Raw genomic sequence first — 27,059 nt, 5'->3', positions numbered from 1 at the left:
GCTAGGCTTGCATGAGAAAGCGGGTGAGGACCGAGCTGAGGAAGCTGCCCTGGGGATTGGGACAAGCAGAACCAGTTCAGCAACAGGCCAATCACAGCGTTTGGAGACTGTGGATAAGGAGCAGGGTCCTTGGCAGCGCCTGTAGGATGCAGAAAGCGGCAGCATTGCTCCTGACAGAAAGACCATTTTGAATCAGCAGCACCGCTTAGCCTTGTGGAATTCTGTCAGGGGCAAATCAAATGTCAAGGAAGGCAACTGCAACCCGGAAGCTGAAAACGGAAGCATGTATGCAAATGTCGGCAACATTCGCTCTGCAGCAGTGAGTAGACTGGTGAAGAGATGGAAATCCCATTCAGTATTATGGCTACTCTCCGTTGCAGACATTAAGCTGTGCAGCAGAAACCAGCAGCTTCCACAGCAAGCACTGGGGTGGTTTGGGGGATGATGATGATGATGATGATAATATTTTATACCCCACCCATCTGGGCAGCTCCCAACAGAATAATAATAATAATAATAATAATAATAATAATAATAACTGATAAAACATCAAACATTAAATCTTCCCTAAACAGAGCTGCCTTCAGATGTGTTCTAAAAGTCAGATAGCTGTTTATTTCCTTGACCTCTGATGGAAGGGCGGTCCACAGGGTGGGCACCACTACCAACAAGGCCCTGTGCCTGGTTCCCTGTAACATCACTTTTCACAGTGAGGGAACTGCCAGAAGCCCCTCAGAGGTGGACCTCGGTGTCCGAGCTGAACGATGGGGGTAGAGACGCTCCTTCAGGTATACTGAAGAGTCTGCTTTTCCTCGCCACACCCCGTCTTCTAGTGTCCCAATTGTGAGGACGACCAACAGGGTAGTCCATGAGGCAGAGTGAGGCAGCAGCCACAGGTGGCAAATTCTGTGGGGCAGAAGGTGGCTGGAAATGTGTACCAGGGCAGTTCCTAAGCTGGCTTGCTGCCCTAGGGTCTGGTGGAGGCCTCTGCTCCATCAACAACGCTGAAGTAAGATCCACCAGATTTTGTGCGCAGAGAATGGGAAACACGCCATCCTGTGCTTTGCCTCAGGCAGCAAAATGGCTTGGGCCTCTCCTGACTACCCAAGCCATACATCTTGGCTGGACCACCTCTGTTCTGGGTGTCTTGCAGTTCCCCTGTTGCTCTTATTAATCTGTCTGCAGTCAGTCAAGGGATTCATTTCTAAGAGCCATTCCAGGGAGTGATTATAACTGCATCATAAATGGACAATTATTGTGCCATTATTGCTGGGATCTAGAAAACCTTTCCTTTTCCCGCAAGGGAACACTGTTGATGCCTGAAGAAGAGGGGTGGAGGTTTGTTTTTCCAAGACTCACAGCATTTTAAGTACACACTCAGCAAGTGCCTTCTTGCAGAATCTGACTGCATGAGCGTTAAAACAGAAGTTTTGTGGAGCTGCTAGCCTTCCTTCGGCTGCAGGTTTTACAGTCTATTATGCTTACTGAATAAGGGACGTGGGTGGCGCTTTGGGTTAAACCACAAAGCCTAGGACTTGCTGATCAGAAGGTTGGTGGTTCGATTCCCCTTGACGGGGTGAGCTCCCGTTGCTCGGTCCCTGCTCCTGCTCCTGCCAATCCTGCCAATCTAGCAGTTCAAAAGCATGTCAAAGTGCAAGTAGATAAATAGGTACCACTCCGGCGGGAAGGTAAATGGCGTTTCCGTGCGCTGCTCTGGTTTGCCACATGACCTGAAGCTGTACACTGGCTCCCTCGGCCAGTAAAGCGAGATGAGCGCCACAACCCCAGAGTCGGCCACGACTGGACCTAATGGTCAGGGGTCCCTTTACCTTTATGGTTACTGAAGCACTTGCAAGCACTGAAGTCTTGCCAATGTAAAAGGGATTGCGAAAGAGAGACGGAATCTACGGCACCAGTTATTAGCCACTGGCAGATCGTCTCTGCCTTAAGGGCACTGGCTTTCTGGCTCTGAAATATTTGAAGTGTGAACAATTTGGCAGATGGTAAGAGGCTGTATCTGGAATCCCAGAGGGCCCTATACACTTCGTATAGTTGGTGCCTGCAAAAGGACTCAGAGCATCCTGGTGCTGCCAGGGTTTAGTCAAACCTCCTTCATGACTTTAGTCACACATCACCCCAAACATAGCCAGAGCTCTCTTCCTACCAAGATGCCCCGAATTCTGCAAAACCCCAAAGTATTGTTCAAAATAAACCATGAATATCGAGTGAGTTTTTCCAACACATCCTTGTATAACTGCATTGGTTGGCATAATTTGTGGGATGGTTTTTTGGGGGATCCAAACTATTTGACTTATAGGGTATGGAATGAAGTCCATGAGAGTTGATGTCATAATATGTGTTGTAGACTGTGCACACACTGTAGCACATTTGAAGCACATTTGAAGTATGTTCCTTCCTTCAAAGGACTCTGGGCACTGCTGTTTACTCCTCACAGATTCACAATTCCCAGCAACATTTAACAAACTCCAGTGTCCAGAATTTTTCAAGGGAAAGAATGTTCTTCAAATGCGCTCCAAAGGCACCCTGCGCTACAAAACACTATTTTGTTTTTGCCACAACGGGCTAACATGGCTGCTTGGAATTGATGAATATGTCGATTTTGGTTTCTCGTTTTCCCACTCTTAAGCACACTTTGTCACATTTCTGCAGCCATCTGCAAATTTTGCTATAAACAGTCATCAGAATAGTGGTGCCCATTTCTCCTGCGACACATGTTTATATGCTGTTCCCCCTGATATCCACATTCTTTGCAAGCCATTTCTCCTAATACAATGCACCTTTAAGGTGGTTTCACCAAGATATGCATTTTCACACGTTCTCCTAATGTACATTCAGTAGTACCTCGGGTTAAGAACTTAATTCGTTCTGGAGGTCTGTTCTTAACCTAGTTCCAGTTACAGATAGGTAGCCGTGTTGGTCTGCCATAGTCAAAACAAAATAAAAGAAAAAAATTTATTTCCAGTAGCACCTTAAAGACCAACTAAGTTAGTTCTAGGTATGAGCTTTCGTGTGCATGCACACTTCTTCAAATACACTTCTTCAGATGTGTATCTGAAGAAGTGTGCATGCACATGAAAGCTCATACCTAGAACTAACTTAGTTGGTCTTTAAGGTGCTACTGGAAAGAATTTTTTTTCTTTTCTTTTGTTTTGTTCTTAACCTGAAACTGTTCTTAACCTGAGGTACCACTTTAGCTAATGGGGCCTCCCACTGCCACCATGCGATTTCTGTTCTCATCCTGAAGCAAAGTTCTTAAACCGAGATTCTATTCCTGGGTTAGCGCAGTCTGTAACCTGAAGCGTCTGTAATCTGAAGCATCTGTAACCTGAGGTACCACTGTATTTTGTGCACATTTTGTGATTGGCGAGCTGCACTGCAAAGTTTGGACAGGTGTGAATTTCAAAGGATAACTGCTTTTTTTGTTTGTGTATTGCTTTGAGAAGTGCAAATTAGGTCAAACTGAATTTCTCTGCCCTGCCCCCAGTATCTCCCCTCTGGCAGATGCAGACTGTGGACAGAGACAACCAACACAGGGCAAATCTGTATATGTCTTAGGGGTGCCTCTAGCAAGCACCCAGCACATTGTTAGGCCTCTGGCTCAAGTCTTCTGCCTTCTCAAAGCCGCTAAGGAGCTGGGCCACAGGAGGAGCCCAGGGTGGCTCTCAGCCACGTCCTGCCATGTCCTCCAGCCCATGTTGCTTGTGGGTCCCAGCATTGGAGCTGGCCTTTTATTGTCTCCGCATTAGGCATGGCTGCTGGTCCCTCTGCCTGCCTCAATGGGGCATTGTTCGCCATGCCCAAGGGAAGCCAAGGGAATGCCTGTGTGGAAGCAGCAGACCATCCCTAAGCGCTGAGCTGGGAATGGGGACTGAAAGTCACCGACAAAACTGAGGACTGGCACAACTGCAGGGAACAAACCAAAAGCCCATCCAACCCCGGCTGAAACTGGGTTTAAGCAGAAGGGGGTTGCCAGGTGGGGCAGAGCTGATATGCGCTTGGAAACATAGGGACAGCACCTGAGGTTCACCTGCCATGCAGAGCAAATACCAGCTATCCAGTCGCTTATGATGCTTCCTTCCTAGAGAGGCTTGTCCAATAGCCTTTTTCAGTTTGACCCTGAAAATGATGAGGGTTATGTTGAATCATTATGAACATCCCAATGTAAATATGTTGCATTGTTTTTATGATGCTGTAAGCTGCCTTGGGTGGGCTATACTACCAAAAGGTGGCATATAATTATTTTTATATAGGTAAAGGTAAAGGGACCCCTGACCATTAGGTCCAGTCGTGACCGACTCTGGGGTTGTGGCGCTCATCTCGCTTTATGGGCCGAGGGAGCCAGCGTACAGCTTCCGGGTCATGTGGCCAGCATGACTAAGCCGCTTCTGGCGAACCACAGCAGCGCACGGAAACGCCGTTTACCTTCCCACCGGAGCGGTACCTATTTATCTACTTGCACTTTGACGTGCTTTCGAACTGCTAGGTTGGCAGGAGCAGGGACCAAGAAATGGGAGCTCACCCTGTCGCAGGGATTTGAATCGCCGACCTTCTAATCGGCAAGTCCTAGGCTCTGTGGTTTAACCCACAGATAAATAAATAAAGGGTCCTTCCCAGTGTTCGTTCTACTCAAAGCAGATCCACTGAAATTAATGGAAATTAAGCAGATCTGCTTCGAGGAGAAGTTGGTTGGATGCAACCTGAAACTAAACGAATAAACAGATCCAAGTCAGGGGTGTCCCTGCTTCCCTGTGTTCTCACATAAGTCAAAACGGGCCCGGGAGAGAACTTACAACTCCATGGTGAGGATCATAGAATCATAGAATCACAGAGTTGGAAGAGACCACAAGGGCCATCGAGTCCAACCCCCTGCCAAGCAGGAAACACCATCAGAGCACTCCTGACATATGGTTGTCAAGCCTCTGCTTAAAGACTTCCAAAGAAGGAGACTCCACCACACGCCTTGGCAGCAAATTCCACTGTCAAACAGCTCTTACTGTCAGGAAGTTCTTCCTAATGTTTAGGTGGAATCTTCTTTCTTGTAGGATGATAAATGGCAACAGGCATAATACGCTTCTTGCACAAAGTAATTGCTCCCTCGGATGGTATAATATTCCCAGTGCCTGTTAGTGTGAAGGCCATCAGCTTGGATGGCAAACCTGCTTTTGTTACCTGGATCAAAGAATTCTAAGCCCAGGTTCTCTTTAAAGGTTTCACATTTAACCAGAAGGAGTAAAACCCCTTGAAGTCAGCAGGGCTTACTTCTGAGTACATATGCATAGGTTTGCACTACATGTTTTTTTAAAAAAAGGATTTGAGGATGAACACCAAAAAGTCTCCTGCCCAGATCTGTTCTGTTGCATTAACATGATATCACAAAGTCAATCTCCCGTTCCAAATAATATTGCAGATCCTGCAGCAACTCAGCTCTGCTTTTACAACTAGTTCTTTCCTACGCTGAACAACATTTTGGAAATAGCATCATCCATGAGGCTTTTGACTAGTAATTCAGAGAGTGCCTCTAGCCAGGCACCACACCCTGAAGCTGAAGAGATCCTTGGATATCTGCCATAAATACTCACACGTGAAGGAATTAACATTTCATCAGCCTCTTGTGCTGCAAGGGTTTTTGCCTTTCTTCCCAACTTTCCATGTTTTTCCTTCTCTAGCGGTGGCCTTTTCTTCCCTTAACCGCTGAGTTGAGCAAGGCTTCCTCCAGACATATCATCAGCCTCCTGGGACTGATGACCCTCCTTGCTAGCCTATTAATAATTATTCCCAGCTCTTTAGGGGGAAGGGAGAGGACTTCTGCATTCCCCCATTGGCAGTTCCGGGAAAGGAGTGGGCTTTAGTGATTCAACCACAGGCAGCTGCCCACCAGGAATTCTGAATTCATTTGCTAAGCTGCCCTGAATTACACAAAACCACCTGGAGAAGCCAAGTTTCCAACCAGGGAAGCTACCATGTGCCTGCCCACGAAGCATTGCACCCCAAGAGATCTCTTGCACGGTGATGCAGGAAACCACCCACTGCAACAGTGCAAATGATCTCTTGACTCATACTGTACCCCTGAGAAGGAGGTGCAGGGTGAAGTGTCCTGGCCAGCACAGCTACTTCTGGGAAGAAGAGGGACTGAGCTTGGCGTCTGGCAGGGTAGAGGGGATTTGAGTGGGGAGTGGAGGCCCGGAGACCCAGAAAATGTGCGCCCTGCCTGAAACATTTAAGCTTTGCAGCGCAGGGATTTAATCCCAAAACATAAGAGCTAACTTCTAGGGGCCAATGTCCCTCCCTAAAATATTTGAGGGGGCCAGCTCCCCCCCCCCCAGTTGATGGGCATTGCCATTCAAATTATGTGCATGCACCGCGTCCTGTGATCGATTATGCAGGGCGGGGGTTACCTGCAACTCCCCCAATATTTTATCCAAGTTGGCACCCCTGTCCCAGAAGAGACAGACCCTTAAGCTGGCTCAGGCCAGAGCTCAGCCGTCTGTCTCTCAGAAACCAGCCCGCGAGCTGGGGTATAGCAAGAGCGCCCCTGAGAGCGCGCAGAGTGCCTGTCCCTCTCTGCAGCCGGTGGCATCAGGGGCCGGGATATCCGGGCGGCCTTGAACATGCCCCCCCCCCCAGCCCGGTCAGACCAAGCCCTCGAACCAGATCCTTGTCCCCGGCCTGCCCATTCCTGCGCGGCATCAGACGTGTCCCGGCTGGCCCCGGCCCGGCCCGCTGGGCTGGCAGCGGCTTCCCTCCCTGCAAGGGAGCGCCTCTCTCGAGCGCTAAGCCCGGGACAGACGACCCGACGGAGTGGGAGCGCTCGGCGGCTCACAGCCGGCTCTCTCTTCCCCACCCCGGATCGCGGAGGGTCTCGGCTCCACCCGCAGCTTGCTGGCTGCCCCGAGCTGTCGGTGCTCGGCTCCACGCCTAGACTTCGTGGGAGCGGGAGGTGCTGCCAGCGGCCGCCGCCCCCTCGAATCTCAGCAGGGACGGGGAACTCTTGCTGCGACCCGAAGTTTTCCGCAGCTCTTCTGGGTTGGGGGAGAAAACGCAAGGGAGCCCAGCCGGGGCCGCCTCTCCGGGGCGCGGTCAGGAGCCAAGACCCAGGGGGCGCGCCGACGGACAAGAGCAAGCTGCTGCTTCTACTCCCGAGGCTCCCCGTCCCGCCTCAAGAGCAACTCGGGTAGTAGCCGGCCATTTCTGGCGGTCACAGACCAGCAAGAAGAGCAACTCAAGTAGGACTTAGACGGGGCGGACGCGTTGCGCTCCCCGTGGGCAGGATCGCCAGCTAGAACTTGCACGGCGGTTCTGAGGGGCACAACCCAGGATTCGCATGCCTCCTTCTTGCGCTTCCCACAACCCCGCCAGGTAGGTCACGGAAAACCTTTCACAATCCAGGACTTGGGCTGGTTAGCATTCCGTGTTCTTCTAGATCCGTATGTGGGAGGGAAGGTTATTGGTTTTGATTTGCTCTTTCTTCATTAGGTACCCTGTATTCTTCAGATGAAAGGCTGTAACCAAATTTAATAAATAGCAGCGATAGCAAGAACATCGAAAGCCTTATCCGCCTTCATGCATTTGCCTAAACCTTTTCAAGCCACCCAAGCTTGCCTCCTCTTGTGGGAGTGAGTTCCACAGTTTAATTGAAAAGTATTTTCTTTTCTCTCTCCTGAACTTCACAACATTCTGCTTCAGGGTGGGGGGCTTATTATTTTTCTTTCTTACTAGGTTATGTTATGGTTACCAGATTTTTTTCAATGAATCCAGGGACACCTTTTTAAATTTTATATTTTTAAGCTGAGTAGCAACGGGAGTCAGTAGTAGGGATGGTGAGGCAAAAGACCCTGGACCCAAGCATATAGTGGTACCTCGGGTTAAGAACTTAGTTCATTCTGGAGGTCCGCTCTTAACCTGAAACTGTTCTTAACCTGAAGCACCACTTTAGCTAGTGGGGCCTCCTGCTGCCGTCATGCCGCCGCCACACAATTTCTGTTCTCATCCTGAAGCAAAGTTCTTAACCCGAGGTACTATTTCTGGGTTAGCAGAGTCTGTAACCCGAGGTACCACCGTACATGCACATTGTATAAGGTGCAAAGGCCTTCTTTTGCACCTTGTGAAACATAAATGCGCAGAGTTTTTTAAAAAATGGGCAATGGCTGTCCGTCCGCGACTCCCAAGCCTCCCCCATCAGTCAAAACAAAGGGGAGAAGGGGGTAGGAGATCCCACAAGACACATCATATGGGGACTTCTAGTGAGGAAAAATGTTGGGCACCATGGCAGCGAGCAGCTCCTGAAGCCAGCCAGAGCCAACTGTGCTACCAGGCTGGCTCCGGGCTGCTGAGGCTGCCGCTGCCACGTTTCCTGGGGACAGATTTGAAAATATGGGGACATTCTGGGGACGGAATTTGTCCGGGGACAGATTTGCAAATCTGGGGAGTGTCCCCAGGAACCGGGGACGTCTGGTAACCCTAGGTTATGTATTTTTCTGCTTTTATGTTTTAGAAACTGCTCTGTGATCCTCAGATGAAGGGTAGTATAGAAATATAATAATAATAATAATAATAATAATAATAATAATAATAATAATATCCCCTATTTTCTGGAAAACCAACAGAGAGCAATGGAGGCGTCTTCTCCACGGGTTGGGCACTTTAAATAATAATAATAATAATAATAATTTATTATTTATACCCCGCCCATCTGGCTGGGCCTCCCCAGCCACTCTGGGCGGCTTCCAAAAGAATATTAAAATACTATGATACATCAAACATTAAAAGCATCCCTAAACAGGGCTGCCTTCAGATGTCTTCTAAAAGTCTGGTAGTTGTTGTTCTCTTTGACATCTGGTGGGAGGGCATTCCACAGGGAGGGCGCCACTACCGAGAAGGCCCTCTGCCTGGTTCCCTGTAACTTAACTTCTCGCAGTGAGGGAACCGCCAGAAGGCCCTCGGTGCTGGACCTCAGTGTCCGGGTAGAACGATGGGGGTGGAGACGCTCCTTCAGGTATACTGGACCGAGGCCGTTTAGGGCTTTAAAGGTCAGCACCAACACTTTGAATTGTGCTCGGAAACGTACTGGGAGCCAATGTAGGTCTTTCAAGACCGGTGTTATATGGTCTCGGCGGCCGCTCCCTGTCACCAGTCTGGCTGCTGCGTTCTGGATTAGTTGTAGTTTCCGGGTCACCTTCAAAGGTAGCCCCACGTAGAGTGCATTGCAGTAGTCCAAGCGGGAGATAACCAGAGCATGCACCACTCTGGCGAGGCAGTCCACAGGCAGATAGGGTCTCAGCCTGCGTACCAGATGGAGCTGGTACACAGCTGCCCTGGACACGGATTTAACTTGTGCCTCCATGGACAGCTGTGAGTCCAAAATGACTCCCAGGCTGCACACCTGGTCCTTCAGGGGCACAGGTACCGCATTCAGGACCAGGGAGTCCTCCACACCTGCCCGCCTCCTGTCCCCCAGAAACAGTACTTCTGTCTTGTCAGGATTCAATCTCAATCTGTTAGCCGCCATCCATCCTCCAACCGCCTCCAGACACTCACACAGGACTGTCACCGCCTTCACTGGTTCTGATTTGAAAGAGAGGTAGAGCTGGGTATCATCCGCATACTGATGAACACCCAGCCCAAACCCCCTGATGATCTCTCCCAGCGGCTGCATGTAGATGTTGAAAAGCATGGGGGAGAGGACAGAACCCTGAGGCACCCCACAAGTGAGAGCCCAGGGGTCTGAACACTCATCCCCCACCACCACTTTCTGAACACGGCCCAGGAGGAAGGAGCGGAACCACTGTATGACAGTGCCCCCAGCTCCCAGCCCCTCAAGACGGTCCAGAAGGATGTTATGGTCGATGGTATCAAACGCCGCTGAGAGATCCAGCAGAACCAGGAAACAGCTCTCACCTTTGTCCCTGGCCCGCCGGAGATCATCAACCAGTGCGACCAAGGCAGTTTCAGTCCCATGATGAGGCCTGAATCCCGACTGGAAGGGATCCAAATGGTCCGCTTCTTCCAGGCGTGCCTGGAGTTGTTCAGCAACCACTCGCTCAATCACCTTGCCCAAGAATGGAAGATTTGAGACTGGGCGATAGTTGGCCATCGTGGCCGCATCTAAAGATGGTTTTTTAAGAAGCGGTTTGATAACCGCCTCTTTCAGTGGGTCTGGGAAGGCTCCCTCACGGAGGGAAGCATTCACCACCCCACGAAGCCCATCACCCAGTCCTTCCCGGCTAGCTTTTATAAGCCAGGATGGGCAAGGATCAAGGAGACAGGTGGTTGGTTTCACTCGTCCAAGCAGCCTGTCCACATCCTCGGTGGTAACAGATTGGAATTGATCCCATGCAATTTGACTAGACAGGACTCTAGCACTCTCCCGCCCCGGCCCTGCTCCCACGGTGGCGTCTACCTCTTCCCGAATCTGAGCGACTTTATCTGCAAAAAACTTTGCAAAATCATTGCAGGAGATCATGTGGCCCGTACTGGGCCCCGATGTAGCAGGTGGTTCCGCTAAATTGCGGACCACCTGAAAAAGTCTCCTGCTGCTGTTTTCTGCAGATGCAATAGAGGCGGCGAAGAAAGTTTTCTTCGCCGTCGCTACCGCCACTTGGTAGGCTCGACATTGAGCTCTAACCTGTGTCCGGTCAGCTTCAGAATGAGTTATCCGCCACCGGCGCTCTAGCCGTCTCAACGATTGTTTCATTGCCCTCAGATCCGTGGAAAACCACGGGGCTCTCCGGGCTCCATGCAATCGGAGAGGGCGCTTCGGAGCCAAACAGTCAATAGCCCTGGTTAACTCCACATTCCAGCGGGCCACTAGGGAATCAACTGAAAGGCCATCAACATGGGATAAAGCATCCCCTACCACTCTCTGGAAACCATTTGGATCCATTAAGTGGCGGGGGCGGACCATCCGAATCGGTCCCACCTCCCTGCAGAGGGGAAGGGTTGCGGAGAAGTCCAGTTGCACCAGGAAGTGATCTGACCATGGCACTTCTTTTGTTTCACTTTTAGTTAGTGTCAGATCACCAACATCCGTAGAGGTAAACACCAGGTCCAAGGCATGTCCGCGGCTATGGGTTGGGCCAAACTTATTCAGGGACAGCCCCATGGAGGCCATGCTTTCCACGAAGTCCCGAGCGGCCCCTTGTAAGGTCGTGTCGGCATGGATATTAAAATCCCCTAGGACAACCAAACTAGGCGTCTCCAGGAGAACATCCGCCACGACCTGAAGCAGCTCGGGCAGGGAATCCTTGGTGCAGCGGGGAGGTCGGTACACCAAAAGGAATCCTGTACTGCCCCTATTGCCCAACTTCCAGAACATGCACTCAGAAAACTGGGTCTTCCCAATAGGACGCCTGGTGCAAACTAATGACTTCCTAAAAATCACTGCAACCCCCCCTCCCCGCCCACAAGGCCTGGGTTGCTGTGCGTAAGAGAAACCTGGTGGACAAGCAGCGGCAAGAACAGGCCCATCTGCTTCATTCAACCAAGTCTCTGTTACACATGCCAGGTCAAATCCTCCATCCATGATCAGGTCATGGATGGCAGTGGTCTTATGAATCATTGACCTGGCATTGCACAGCAGCACCTTCAGGTCATGTGGGTATCCCTTGCTGATTCTAGTATCCATCTGGTCAGGACGTATCCATCCAGATGGATAGTATCCATCTTTAGTCGTTGTCCTCAGACAACGACTAAACCTGCCTTCTCTGTAATGACATGGTCTGGTCTTAGCGTAACTCCTCCTCCTACCCGAGATCACTGAGATCGGTTGTCCCAACGCATCCCCCCCTGTGGAACATGCCGCAGCCATTTTGTTGGCTGGGACCCACTCCCCGGCAGCCCTGACCCCTCCCCTTAAAAACAAAATAAGGCATTAAAACAATGAAAACAAAACAAAAAAGAAACCCCAAAAAACAATACAAATAAAAAACTGTAAAAATTACAATCCATCAAAATCAAACAAATTCCCAACTAAACATCCATCCCACCCCCACCCCACCCCTGCATATACAATAATAATAATCACAATAATAATAATAATAAAGAAATAAAAAGGAAAATTTTAAAACATTTTAAAAAGAACTCTGCACCCCTCCGGATCCCCCTGGGCCGCAGCAGCAGTGACAGCAATCGTCCCTGTGAGGCCTGTCAGGCCCCGCCCCGGGCCAGATGGTGAGTGGCAGGAGGAGCAGGGCCCTCAGACACCCAGCAGGAGAGTCCTCCTGGGCAGCAGAGCACAGCAGTCCTTATGGGCCTGTCAGGCCCCGCCCCGGGCCAGATGGTGAGTGGCAGGAGGAGCAGGGCCCTCAGACACCCAGCAGGAGAGTCCTCCTGGGCAGCAGAGCACAGCAGTCCTTATGGGCCTGTCAGGCCCCGCCCCGGGCCAGATGGTGAGTGGCAGGAGGAGCAGGGCCCTCAGACACCCAGCAGGAGAGTCCTCCTGGGCAGCAGAGTCCAGCAGTCCTTATGGGCCTTCAGGCCCCGCCCCGGGCCAGATGGTGAGTGGCAGGAGGAGCAGGGCCCTCAGACACCCAGCAGGAGAGTCCTCCTGGGCAGCAGAGTCCAGCAGTCCTTATGGGCCTTCAGGCCCCGCCCCGGGCCAGATGGTGAGTGGCAGGAGGAGCAGGGCCCTCAGACACCCAGCAGGAGAGTCCTCCTGGGCAGCAGAGTCCAGCAGTCCTTATGGGCCTGTCAGGCCCCGCCCCGGGCCAGATGGTGAGTGGCAGGAGGAGCAGGGCCCTCAGACACCCAGCAGGAGAGTCCTCCTGGGCAGCAGAGCACAGCAGTCCTTATGGGCCTTCAGGCCCCGCCCCGGGCCAGATGGTGAGTGGCAGGAGGAGCAGGGCCCTCAGACACCCAGCAGGAGAGTCCTCCTGGGCAGCAGAGCACAGCAGTCCTTATGGGCCTGTCAGGCCCCGCCCCGGGCCAGATGGTGAGTGGCAGGAGGAGCAGGGCCCTCAGACACCCAGCAGGAGAGTCCTCCTGGGCAGCAGAGCACAGCAGTCCTTATGGGCCTGTCAGGCCCCGCCCCGGGCCAGATGGTGAGTGGCAGGAGGAGCAGGGCCCTCAGACACCCAGCAGGAGAGTCCTCCTGGGCAGCAGAGTCCAGCAGTCCTTATGGGCCTTCAGGCCCCGCCCCGGGCCAGATGGTGAGTGGCAGGAGGAGCAGGGCCCTCAGACACCCAGCAGGAGAGTCCTCCTGGGCAGCAGAGTCCAGCAGTCCTTATGGGCCTGTCAGGCCCCGCCCCGGGCCAGATGGTGAGTGGCAGGAGGAGCAGGGCCCTCAGACACCCAGCAGGAGAGTCCTCCTGGGCAGCAGAGTCCAGCAGTCCTTATGGGCCTGTCAGGCCCCGCCCCGGGCCAGATGGTGAGTGGCAGGAGGAGCAGGGCCCTCAGACACCCAGCAGGAGAGTCCTCCTGGGCAGCAGAGTCCAGCAGTCCTTATGGGCCTGTCAGGCCCCGCCCCGGGCCAGATGGTGAGTGGCAGGAGGAGCAGGGCCCTCAGACACCCAGCAGGAGAGTCCTCCTGGGCAGCAGAGCACAGCAGTCCTTATGGGCCTTCAGGCCCCGCCCCGGGCCAGATGGTGAGTGGCAGGAGGAGCAGGGCCCTCAGACACCCAGCAGGAGAGTCCTCCTGGGCAGCAGAGCACAGCAGTCCTTATGGGCCTGTCAGGCCCCGCCCCGGGCCAGATGGTGAGTGGCAGGAGGAGCAGGGCCCTCAGACACCCAGCAGGAGAGTCCTCCTGGGCAGCAGAGCACAGCAGTCCTTATGGGCCTGTCAGGCCCCGCCCCGGGCCAGATGGTGAGTGGCAGGAGGAGCAGGGCCCTCAGACACCCAGCAGGAGAGTCCTCCTGGGCAGCAGAGTCCAGCAGTCCTTATGGGCCTTCAGGCCCCGCCCCGGGCCAGATGGTGAGTGGCAGGAGGAGCAGGGCCCTCAGACACCCAGCAGGAGAGTCCTCCTGGGCAGCAGAGTCCAGCAGTCCTTATGGGCCTTCAGGCCCCGCCCCGGGCCAGATGGTGAGTGGCAGGAGGAGCAGGGCCCTCAGACACCCAGCAGGAGAGTCCTCCTGGGCAGCAGAGTCCAGCAGTCCTTATGGGCCTGTCAGGCCCCGCCCCGGGCCAGATGGTGAGTGGCAGGAGGAGCAGGGCCCTCAGACACCCAGCAGGAGAGTCCTCCTGGGCAGCAGAGTCCAGCAGTCCTTATGGGCCTGTCAGGCCCCGCCCCGGGCCAGATGGTGAGTGGCAGGAGGAGCAGGGCCCTCAGACACCCAGCAGGAGAGTCCTCCTGGGCAGCAGAGCACAGCAGTCCTTATGGGCCTGTCAGGCCCCGCCCCGGGCCAGATGGTGAGTGGCAGGAGGAGCAGGGCCCTCAGACACCCAGCAGGAGAGTCCTCCTGGGCAGCAGAGTCCAGCAGTCCTTATGGGCCTGTCAGGCCCCGCCCCGGGCCAGATGGTGAGTGGCAGGAGGAGCAGGGCCCTCAGACACCCAGCAGGAGAGTCCTCCTGGGCAGCAGAGTCCAGCAGTCCTTATGGGCCTGTCAGGCCCCGCCCCGGGCCAGATGGTGAGTGGCAGGAGGAGCAGGGCCCTCAGACACCCAGCAGGAGAGTCCTCCTGGGCAGCAGAGTCCAGCAGTCCTTATGGGCCTGTCAGGCCCCGCCCCGGGCCAGATGGTGAGTGGCAGGAGGAGCAGGGCCCTCAGACACCCAGCAGGAGAGTCCTCCTGGGCAGCAGAGCACAGCAGTCCTTATGGGCCTGTCAGGCCCCGCCCCGGGCCAGATGGTGAGTGGCAGGAAGGAGCAGGGCCCTCAGACACCCAGCAGGAGAGTGGTCATCAGTGTAATAATATTACCTGCCTCCAAGGTAGCAATGCAGAATCTAGAATCATGAGTTCTGAACGGAAGTGCTCCATTTCTGTTCCAGGATGGCTTCTTTTAGAGTAGCCTCATCTTAAACACATCATAGGAAAAGTGTTTCTTTAAACTTCCCTGGTTATCTGGGAAAGGGTCCTCTGCAGTCTGGCAGTAAGACTGCAGTCCTATAAACGCTTATCTGGAAGTTAAAGCCAAAGGAACTCAATGCGGCTTTGTTTCCGTATAGATATACATAAGTCTGAGCAATAAATCTCCTGGTTGGGAGTGTGGGGCAATGGGTGGGGGTCAACCTTGAGGCACAGCTCATTTAACAGTTTGGAAAAAATGATAGTGGGGTGTCCTCTCCACACACACACCATTTCCCCCTCTTATAGGTTTAACGTTTGCTGGTAACTGATCACAACCCCCTGCAGCTATGCTTTACACAGCACAAGTGAAAGAAAAAGAAAAGGAGGGAGAAAGGAGGGAGATATTGGTCTCTGCTGCGTTGAGCTTACAGGCTATAAAGTTGGACAGTGTCAGGAATAAGCGGTTAGCTGGGGAAAGAAAGAATGTGTAGCATGGGAAGAATGGAAACAGATGCCGTTGGGAAGGGACTGGGAAATTCAGCAAATGGACTTCGTGGGAGAGGAGAGCTTTGAAGAGAGATTTGCAGGAATTGAGATCGAGAGGGAGTTGCAGCCAGCGGATGGGAAAGCAAAAGAAGTCGGTCCCCTTCTGCCTTCTCTCCTCCTAGCATACCTGCTTTCCTGCAGGGGCTCTTTTTTTTTTTCATTCTCTAAGAGAAAAGCAGCTTCAGGAGGGGGACAATGGAGAGCAGAGAGAAGAGGGTGAGGAGCAAGGGCCTTTAACCCTTCCCAATGCCTGCCTGCCTTTCCTGCTAAGCAGCCCTGCAAGCTCAGGAAATTCAGCCTTCTCTTTGCCCTGCCTTTGCATGTCCCATCCAGTTCAGGCTCCATTGTGGGCATGGCAACGTTGGCAACCAATGTTCAATGTATGTAGGGACAAATCGGAGAAGTTTGCCAAGCCAGGTGAATCAATCTGCCCGGGATTATGTCCCTGATTGCGAGGCTGGCATCGGCTTCTCTTGAATATCTTGGCCTTCATTGTACATGATTGACAATCCTCTGTGTGTGTGTGTGCATATCATATAGTGCAGGGGTCAGCCAACTTTTTCAGCAGGGGGCCGGTCCACTGTTCCTCAGACTTTGTGGGGGACCGGACTATATTTTGAAAAATAATAATAATAATGAACGAATTCCTATGCCCCACAAATAACCCAGAGGTGCATTTGAAAGAAAAGGGCACATTCTACTCATGTAAAAACATGCTGATTCCCGGACCGTCCGCAGGCTGGATTGAGAAGGCGATTGGGCCGGATCCGGCCCCCGGGCCTTAGTTTGCCTACCCATGATATAGTGTGATGCCCTGCTTCTGTTCTGCCAGGATCTGGGTCAGTTGTTCCTCACTGACCTTTGGGTGGAAAAGCTGTTGCACCTCCCTCTGATGGTGTGAAAAGGCTCAGCTAGCCTGGATCCCAGTTTTGAGCATGTTTCTTGGAAGTCAGTCCCACTTGGGCTTACATTATGAGTGCAGAAGAGTAGCAGCCATAGGTTGAATTTCCATGTCCAGCGTCTAAGGATATCAGGACATAGAGATATCCCCTTCTACTAGCCCAATGTAAGCTATGACTCTCCAAGGTTTTGCACAAAAGGCATTCCTGGCTATTTCCTGAGAGCCCAATGGGAGATGAACCTAGGATCCTAGACATGCAAAAGGGGTACTATGCTGCCGAATTAAGCTGCACACACTGTACAATTGATTTTTTTGGGGGGGGATCAATGGTAGGTCTGTGCCTCCCCATTTCAACTTTCAGTTTGTGATCACTAGTGGCACTTGGTGAGAGTCTGCCATAGTTCCATGCATTTAACTGCTGGGTGGTAGTTTTGTGTACCGATTGCGTTCCCTCCACCTCCCTCCCTCCCCCATTCAGCCGTTGTATATCAAATTGTGCAAAGTCAAGGGCAATTCCTCAAGGGCTTTTTTCCATAAGTCACTGCAAATGTTGATACTCTGTGGGGTATCTTCCCCGTAATTTTGAGCAGAGAGCTCCTGTTGATCTGTTTGAAGCCATCAGGCTTTGCAGGTTACAGTTCCCAGCCTGGGAATCTCTTCTTGTCGCTCCTCTCACACCCCTCTCTGAAACTTCTTTGTCTCTCATCCCTCAGAAATGACCCTATCCTGAACCCAGTTTCTGGGCTTATGAACAGGAGGATCACCCTCAGATTGATTACATTGCTGCCTCACCCCCTCCCTTCCATGAGGCCAATGTGGGGAGAGTTATTTCACAAACTCTGCTTCCTCTACATGGAGGAAGAAAGTCCCAGACCCTCACAATGCCCAATGATCACACACCCATGTCTGCTTTGCCTAGCATTGGGAAGCTGTGAGTGGCAAGCCACAATGTGTGTGTGTGTTTGGATAACCAGATAAAATGAAAGAAAGAATGCTTCATCTCCACGACCAACTTCCAAGATGTCTCTGATCATTCTGAAAACAAGTGGTTGATAGATTGGGGGTCAAAAAAAGCACATTGCAAATGTTGCATGGAACTTGTGGACTGCACTAGGAAAAGCCTTCTGACCTAGACCCACAATGACAGGGGCCCCTTGGGGAGGGAAAGCAGAGAGCAGAGGTGGATTTAGGGGGGAGCAACCAGTTTGGTCGTACTGGGTGCAGAGCCTTGGAGGCACCACAGTCCTTGGGGACGTGGGTGGCACTGTGGTCTAAACGACTGAGACTCTTGGGCTTGCCAATCAGAAGGTCGGCGGTTCAAATCCCCACAACGGGTGAGCTCCCGTTGCTCTGTCCCAGCTCCTGCCAACCTAGCAGTTTGAAAGCACACCAGTGCAAGTAGATAAATAGGTACCACTGCAAAAATGAATGGCAAGATCTTGTGTCGCTCTGGCAGAAGAGAATTGCCTTCTAGGTGAGAAACAGCACATTCTGTGCTGCTTTTGGCTTCGCCAGCACCATTCCTTGAGAAAGTTTTGCTGGAGAAGTGGTGTTGAGAAACAGCCTGCAATTCATAATCTATCGAGGATCAAAGACTTTGTCCGGTTAATCCAACTCCTTTCCCTGTCCAACCAGTATTATCTTGATCGTTGCTTTGTAGAAGCAGCCAAGAATGAGCTATTGGGAAGCACCATATGCATGCACAAACCCCTTCTTCTTCTTCTTCTTCTTCTTCCTCTTCTAATATATTTTGATTACAGATTTTTTAGAAAAATATGTGCATTGTCTCTTTTTTCAAGTTGTGTTTTCTACTGATCAGTTTCATTTGTTGTGAGACATTAGTGTTGCATGCAGTGTTAGGTTAGGAAGAAAAGAGGGGGAAAGAGGGGGGATAATGAGTGGGGTGGGGTGGCAATGCGTCTATTCTTATACTTAGTATATGTGTGGGGTTTTGTGTCAGTGTCACTCATGTGGGTTCTCTTACTATTCACTTGTTGTAATTCCTTGGTGGTGAAAGAGGTTGGGGGTGGCCTAGGGTGTGGTTGTCTGTCTTTGGTAGTCTGTAGTGAGATTTTGTTTTTGTGTCTGAGTAGGGGGTGTGTGTGTGTGTGTGTGTGTGTGTTTGGATTATGTTAGCCAGATTGATTCGTATGCTGTCAGTGGATTCTTATTATTGTTTTGTTGAGCTGTGTATGCGATAAAGGGGAACCATACCAGGGTGAAGGTGTCTTCTTCTATTTGTCCCTGTATCCGGTGGCGTAGCGTGGGGGGGTGCAGGGGGGGCCGGCCGCACCGGGCGCAACATCTGGGGGGGGCGCGCTCGCCGCTCCGGAGTCGTCGAAGAGCCTCGGGTGCAGGTTGTAGCAGAGCCCCATGTCTCGCGGAACTGACGAGCTGTGCGCGCGTCTGGGCTGAAGGCGTCCGGCAGGCAGCAGCTCTCAGCGCTCGTCGCGGTCCCCGCGCGTCAGGGCCACGGAGGGCGCGCCAGGCAGCCCCTCCTCACAGCCCCGCCGCTGCTGCTGCAGCTGCTGGACCATGTTGCATTTTCCTCGCCTCTCTGCCCTCCTCCTCCTCCGGGCAAGCGGCGTCGTTTGGGCGCCAGCGGCAACTCGCCTCAGATCACCTGACACGGACCCGCCGTCGCCGCCGTGGCTACCTTACCGTAAATACCCCAGCCCAGGCAGCAGCAAGAAGAAGCTGGCAGCGGCGGCAGGTTAGGGGTTAGGGGCGCAAATTACTTGCCTTGCCCTGGGTTAGGGGGCGCAAATTACTTGCCTTGCCCAGGGTGCTGACAACCCACGCTACACCGCTGCCTGTATCAGTTTCAGTTTATTGGTTAGTTTTGCTAATAAGGATGTTTTCCCATGCTATTTGATACCATCAGTCCATGCTCATTCCTGACACGTCTCTCCAGTGTCTGGCTAAGATGTTCCTGGCTGCTGAAAGTAGGTGGGTTATGAGCTCTTTATGCAGTGAGTGGGCATTATTATCACGAAAGATTGCACGAACCCCTTCTGAGTAGATTTTGCACCTCTTCTTCACATGTTGCTTTTGAAGCAGCCCACCTCCTCCCAGAGTGATGTGGGGAGCAGCTCTCGCCGGCTGAAAATCACTGTGCCTTGCTGCTTTCCCCCTCACCTGCAGTGAACCTTTTTCAAGGGAGAAATGTAGGAATTCAGAAGTCATTGCAATGGCCAGATCTATCACCAGTTCATGGTTTGATTGGGTGAGAAGCAGCTCGCAAGCTCCTTCAGTCTGGTGGGGGGTGATGATGCCATTATCTGAGGTTCTGCCCCCATAGCAGCTTGCAGAGGGAGGAAATCTAGACCCTCAGTGTTAAAACGTTGGCCGTCCCTGCACAAGACAACTGAGTCTACGGAGTAGATTCGCTATTCAAATTTGGAAGGCAGGGAAAGGGGTTGAGTATAGCTTTTCTGAATTGCTTTGAATCAGTTGCTTACTTTTGAGAGTCATGCTGTAGAGAGCTCTGCCGAGGCAGAGTGGAAACAAAAGCTTGCATGCTGCTGGGGGGTTTTTTTTTGGGGGGGGAGGGTTGCTGCACACAGCCTGGGAACTTATCTGCCTTTTATGTGGCAGGGAGGGGCAAAAGAAGTCTCTGCCAGCGGACTTTTTTTGCTCATTAGTGTAACAGTTGTGGAAGCTGTTGTGCCAATTAAGTTTCTTCCAGCTGAAATTCAAAGTGAGACGATTTCTGGCTGTGTGGGTGTAGGAATCCCCAGGACACCAGGGGTAGATGTTCCACTGATGGCATCAGAGCGAGCACTGTGAGAAACTAGCTGAGATAGTGTGCATGTGAGGCTTGCAAGAACTTGTCAAAAGGGAGGGTGAACTTTCCCCGATGCAGAACAATGTGTGCGAGCATGAAGGGTTCCGGATTTCAGAAACTAAGTACGGAGACAACAGCAGTTTGAAAGAAAAGGGCACCTTTCAACCCTGTCCTAACTGATACTGCTAATGGCGGGGCATTTGTGTGAGATTGTTGGTTCAGACAAGGCGGACAGATTTTTATTTTTGTTATTGAGACTGCTCCATGGCTTAGTGCCTAATTTCCAAAATGAGAAACCCTGGGGCTTGTTTTTTAGCTGACAGGCTCTCGCCAGAGGTATGCTAGAGCTACTTCTAAAAGGAACTCTACACATGCGCAAAGGTGCTCTAGCCATATGCTTCAGGGTCAAGTCCTGACAACTGATAAGATGTTCTGAGGCTGGATAATGGTGGGCTGTCTCTTTAATGAAGTCTTGGCTCAGGTTCAGATGATAGAGGTTCGGGTGTGACAGAGAGAGTGTGTGAATGCTTTGGGGATGATGCATCTTTTCTCTACAAAAGTTCTTCCAGGGCTGTTGTCCTTCATGGTCCCAGACAGCCCTGCTTTCCCTGCTTTTCTCCACCAGCTCGCTTTTAAACACCCCAGTCCTACCAGCAGGGCAGAGTTTCTTTTAGATACTGCCTGGTAGGCAACAAAGTCCCCTAAGTCCATGATCGGTCAGAGAAGGATGGATGGAGGCAGGATCCAGTGGAAAGCAAGGCAGATATTTATTTTTCTGTTGCAAAAGAGTTCCCTCCCCTCATTCTAAGGAGAAAGAGACCCTGAACAAAAGCGTGCAAGAACCTTTCAAGACTTTTGACATTGCCCAACCCCCTTAGCCAAAGACCACCCCCAAACCATCATAAATACATCATAGGAGGTGGTCTCCCGGGATACCTGATAATGGTCACTGATTACATTACTTAGGCTGCCTGGCCATTCTTTTGTGATGGTTGTTCCTGAATCCAGGTCACAGGCTCACCCTATTCTTGCACAAACATGCCCTTAAGAGAGGATTTATAAGCGGAAAGACATGGGAAGGCTTTCGCCATTTGCCTCTCTTACCACAGAGGAATATTTGAGGCCATCGGGGAGTCAAAATGACTTCAGGATTGCTCTTCTGTACTGTTTCAGACACATGGATTATATATTTAGATATGTGTGCATTTACGAATATTTATTCTGTATTTGAGACCTTAAAATTCTTATAACACTACGTTAAAGGCAATGAAGTGTCTGTGTGCGTATGTGTGCATGCAATACATTCTCCGGAGTGTGAGAGGTCATTTGGGGGCCTGTCTGGAATGTTTTGTGTGCTCAGCAGAAGACTATTGTTGTATGTGTGAGAGAGAGGCGGGGAGCGGGGGGCAAGATATTGAACAGAGCAGAGCAGAATTCTTAGGAATGCAGGGGAAGGGGGGGGGGAAATTGGGCAGATGGACAGGACTTTATTACAAAAAGTTTCTTGATTGCAATTATTTTATCTCATTGCTGTACTCTTGACTTTCAGAGGTCTTTTAAGTTGCAAAAGCAGCAGCAACAAACCTTTCCAAACTGGCTCTATATGACCCTTTCATCAGAGTGCTCTCCCAGTTCTTTTCGCTTTACAGACTGGTGATGTCTGTAGCTGTATTGGGAGGGTGGAGTGTGAATTGCGTCCACATAACATTTTCAAGATTCTTTCCCACCTCCATTCCGCAGGGATTAAACTGGGAACACCTTGGAACTGGATGCTCGGGTTCTGAGTATCCTGCACTGCATCGGTATAAAATGGCAAGTCCCGTAAATGGCAGGATATCTTGACGATATGACTGATATTGTGCTAAGTGGTTCCCTGGTCATGTCTCACCCCTCTGCTAAATTGGTGAGACCCTCATTCAGCCTTTAAAAGGGACATCTGTAACTTGCATACAAGACGGATGCTCACGTTTGTGTCAAATTAATGTATTAATTTAAACCATTTCCAGTTTGAAAAGGCTCCCGGATCAATTAAAAAGAAGACAATTCCTGCTCTCAGGCTTACAATATAAAGAACATAATACAAAAGGCAGCTGGCCTTTCACCAGAGCTGCTTCCCTTCTCTTGCTCTTTTTCTCTCCTACAACCTAGTTCTACAATCTTGGCTCCCCAAATTGTCCCTGGTCTTGTAAACAGCCACCTGCCGATTGCCTGTGGTGAATAAGGATATCCTCTATGCAGGGAAACACTGGGATACCAGTGTTTTTAGACCATTGACATGCTACAAATGACAAATTTCTTTAGGTGTGAGCAGGTGGGCTAGTAACTCGTGGGCCAATAACGGCAGCCTTGCTTGAGACATTTGGAGCTCTGTTGTATTTGCAAAGATGTACTGCTCTCCTAGGACTGCGCATAAGAGTGTGAGAATGTAAGAAAAGCTTGCTGGATCAGAGCAGTGGCTCATGTAGTCTGACATCCTATTCTGTGTGGCCAACTAGCTGCTTATGGGGAAACCAGCAAGCAGGATTCTTGCAAAACACCAACGTTCTGATAGCCATCAGGGAAACAGCAGTAGCAAAGACAGCCTTCCCTACCTCCAAACTGAGAAGGGAAATGTAAACTCAGGTCACCAGGACAATGGGGCAAAATGAGATGTGCCTTCGAGGCAGGAGGAGCGAGTGACTCAGTCATTCCTAAAACAAAAAGATACTGACTACCAAAGTGAATGTCAAAGGGCACATTCGTAAAAAGAGAGCTGAAAAGCCTGTGGTTAGGGAGATGCAATGGTTAGAAGAGGGCAAGTTAGAGTTTTAATAGGATTAAAGTGTGAAGAAAGGAATTGGCGGGGGCAGCGGAATAAGCCAAAGGTGTTTGGACACAGATGATAGGAGCTGGGACATTATTTGTACCCCGCCCATCCGACTGGGTTGCCTCAGCCACTCTGGGTGCCTTCCAACAAATATAAAAGCATAATAAAATATCAAACATTGAAACCTCCTTTATATGGGGCCAGTAGTGGAGCAAGCCGTTTGGGTGCCTGGGGCAGCGCCCAGGGCCAGGTGCCCACGGGGGGTGGAACCAGCTGCCCATGGGGTGGGGTGAACTGGGGCAGGATGCTGTGGGGGGCCTCTGAGGAGTCTGACTGCTTCCTCCCACTCAGCCGCCCTACAACTGAAGGGTAGGCGGTGGGTGGAATGTTTGGGGCAGCGTGGAGCCTGTGGGCACCCAAGCCACCACGTCACTCCCAGGAGAGATGCATGGCTCGGGCACACTGCAGCCCCCGCGGTGAGTGCTGCCTGCCATTTTGTCACCCCCCCTCAGTAGTGACACCTGAGGCGTATCGCCCCCACCACACACCCCTTCCTCCGCCCCTGTACAGGGCTGCCTTCAGATGTCTGCTAAAGGTTGTTTAGTTACTTATCTCCTTGACATCTGATGGGAGGGCATTCCACAGGATGGGGGCCACTAGCAAGAAGGCCCTCCGCCTGTTTCCTTATAACTTTGCTTCTTGCAGTGAGGGAACTGCCAGAAGGCCCTTGGCACTGGATTTCAGTGTCCAGGCTGACCAATGGTATACTGGGTCGAGGTCGTATAGGACTTTCAATGCCAGCAACAACACTTTGAATTGTGCTCGGAAATGTACCGGGAGATAGGAAGATTGGCAAGCAATAGCTAATGTGAGACAGAGTGAGAGCTGAGATAAGGATTTTTAGTAGGTTTAATAGATTTTAAAAGCTGAACTTAAGAAACATTGTAGGGAGAGAACCAACAAACCTTAGCTGGAGCAGTAACATAAGCCAAGAAGGAAAGAAATGGTTAGCTTGCGGAAGAGTTTCCATATGAAGGAGAAGGCAAAAGTAGACTGAAATATACTTTGCTTTGCTAGCTTTTGGAGGCAGGAATCGCTTGGAGGAATTTGCTTCAGCTGGGCAAGAGCAGGAACCTCTTAATGGAGGAAGAGCCTCCTTGACCAGACCATAGGCTTCTCATGGCTTGTGCTTCCTTCCTACATCAGGCAAAGGACTACGAGAATGAGTCACGTCTTCAGTGGTCCTCAAACATTTTCCTCTACTTGAAAATTGCTGAGGATCTTGGCAGGCCACATAATGATTTTTCTGCCTGCTGTAGCAACTGTTGTGCTAGAATGGGTTTTTTATGGTGCTTTTACAGAAATGTCATGGGCCACCTAAATGAAGTTTGCGGATCAGTGGTGGCCCATAGGCTACAGTTCTGGAACCCCCCAGGGGCGGAGGAAGGGTGTGTGTGGTGGATGCGGGTTGTCCCAGGTGTCACCACTAAGGGGAGAGGTTACAAAATGCTGTGCAGCACTCCCCACGGGGCCTGCAGCGCACCCGAGCCACGTGTCTCTCCTGGGAGTGACGTGGTGGCTTAAGCGTGCGTAGGCTCCATGCTGCCCAAACTGTCCACCTGCTGCCTCCCCCCCCCCCCAGCTGTAGGGCGGCCGAGTGGGAGGAGGCAGGCAGACTCCTCAGAGACTCCGCGGAGTGTCTTGCCCCGGCTCGCCCTGCCCCATGCGCCCGAGCGGCTTCCTTCACTGCTGGAACCCCTGATATAGCTCATAAACCTTGTGCTGTGTGTACAAAAGGCTCTGGCAGAAAATCCTGGAGATCTGTGATCAGTAGGGGGGCAAGATGGACTTTGATTAAGAAAACTCCTATTGCCCAGCTTCTGTTATGATAGACTCTTTTCAATTCACTGGGCATCAACTGGAAACAGTGGCGCGGCATCATCCGCTGGTGCTCAGGCTGTGCATGTGCATACACACGTGTATCAGGCAGGACAAGGAGCTGGGCATGGAGGGTAAACGAAACCTGCCATGCCAGCCCAACCCTTGCCACTGCTGCCTCTGGGTAGGCATGGGGCACAGAGGGTTCATGGGGCTACACAGGGAGGAGCCTGGCTAGACGTGGCCCATGGCGGGTGCATCCCCCAACTGTGACATTCAGCAAGGGGGCCAGGGGCATGGCCGCAAGGTCCCTAGTGGCAGGTAGGATGGGGATCCCTGCCTGGTCCCCCCCACACTATGCTTCTACCTGGAAAGCTGGGTTGGTTTCATGCTTTTCAAGCATTCCACTCACAAGTCTTTCTCTTGAATTTCTAGGCTCCCACTTGGTTGGTCAGAATGGAAAGAGTCTGCTAATGCTGTGATGGCTTCTCCAAAATGGCCACCGGTGGACGTGTTAACTACTGACGAAAATTAATCTCATTTGTGAAATGCCAACTTCTCCGGCGTGGGACATGCGCAAGACTGGCACAGCATGATGGAAAGGACTATGCCGTGCTATGCGAACCAATGAAACTGAAGGTGGAGTGGTGTCCGTGGGATGGAATTTGCCAGCATGGAGATCCCACGCTCTCTGGGCCAGATCTACCGAGAGTACCACAACAACAATGTGATTTCTTTGCACTACAACTACACAGGCAAGCTCCATGGCAGCAAATACAAGGGCAGTCTCAAGGCGGACGCCATTCTGTTCCTGGTGGTGTGCGCCTTCATTGTGGTGGAGAACCTCGTGGTCCTGCTGGCTATCTGGAGGAACAAGAAGTTTCACTTGCCCATGTACTACCTGATTGGGAACTTGACCCTGTCGGACCTGCTTGCTGGCGTGGCCTACACTGCCAATATTGTCATGTCCGGGCCCAACACACTTAAGCTCACCCCTGTGCAGTGGTTTCTGCGGGAAGGCGGGGTCTTTGTCACGCTGGCTGCCTCTGTCCTCAGCCTCCTTGCAATTGCCATCGAGCGCCATGTCACGATGGTCCGCATGAGACTCTACCACGGGGACAAGAAAGGGCGGATGTTCCTTCTCGTGGGGGCCAGCTGGCTGGCCTCCATCTTGCTCGGGGTGCTGCCGATCCTGGGCTGGAACTGCATCGAAAACCTCCCCGAGTGTTCCACAGTGTTGCCCCTCTATTCTAAGCATTATGTCCTCTTCTGCATCACCGTTTTCCTGGCCATCCTGGTCTCCATTGTGGTGCTCTATGCCCGCATCTACCGCATGGTCAAGTTCAACGGGCAGCGGCTGGGCAGCCTCCGCAAAGGCATGCTCAAGAAGTCCCAGAAGTATATGGCCCTGCTGAAGACGGTGACCATTGTGGTGGGCACTTTCATCGCCTGCTGGCTACCCCTCTTCCTCCTCCTGTTGTTGGACGTTGCCTGCCAGGCCCAGGCCTGCAGCGTGCTCTACAAAGCAGACTATTTCCTGGGCCTGGCGATGATTAACTCCCTCCTGAATCCCATCATTTACACCCTGACCAGTAAGGACATGAGACGGGCCATTCTCAAGTTGCTATGCTGCCTGCTGGTGGTCACTCCTGGCACGGAAGAGAGCCGTGCCAAGCGCTTTGGTCTGCCCATACTGGAGGGCAGCACCAGCAAATCGGAGCGCTCATCGCACCAGCACGAGGGGCCTAATGTTAGCATGTCACTTGGGAACAGCACCCCCAAAGCCATCAAGGCAATGGTGCTGAAGGCCGTCTACTGAAGACCTTTGGTTATCTTGCCCCAGGGGCCAGTAGTGCGGTATGAGCAGCCAGGGGTCAAGAAGGGGGCTGAGGGGCCAAGTCCCAGCAGAGTGGGACTAGGTCCTGAAGGAAAATGCTGTGGCAGATCTTGGGAGGAAACCTAGGCAGGGCTAGCAGGTAAACCAGGAGACTTGAGGAGCAGACAAGGAAGGAGGGGGGGCCTAGTACTTGGCACCCGAGCCGAATCTGGTTCTTGCCCAGGCAAAGACTGATTTGGAAACCTGGTGGCTAGGCCAAGCTGCCTGAGTGGCTGGATCTTCTTGAGCACCTAGAATGATAACAAAGTCCAGTTACTTCTACCCTGTAGCCTAAAGTAGTTCATCACAA

At 51.9% G+C, this 27,059-nt stretch overlaps 1 pseudogene across 2 annotated transcripts; it reads left to right on the top strand.

Moving 5' to 3' along the window:
• The first annotated feature begins 119 nt into the window (after positions 1 to 119).
• LOC309332304 (sphingosine 1-phosphate receptor 1 pseudogene) lies at positions 120 to 27,059 on the top strand (annotated as a pseudogene). Of its 2 annotated transcripts, none has more exons than XR_014161627.1 (2): positions 120 to 319; positions 25,309 to 27,059. The product of XR_014161627.1 is annotated as a sphingosine 1-phosphate receptor 1 pseudogene (transcript). The 2 variants fall into 2 exon arrangements; XR_014161628.1 differs by lacking the exon at positions 120 to 319 and adding an exon at positions 6,762 to 7,377.

This window comes from Podarcis erhardii (genome assembly GCF_964252035.2).
Source record: "Podarcis erhardii genome assembly, chromosome: 17".
Classification (NCBI taxonomy): Eukaryota; Metazoa; Chordata; class Lepidosauria; order Squamata; family Lacertidae; genus Podarcis; species Podarcis erhardii.
The sequence above is the reverse complement of the archived record's forward strand: the minus strand, read 5'-3'. Positions and strand labels throughout refer to the sequence as shown.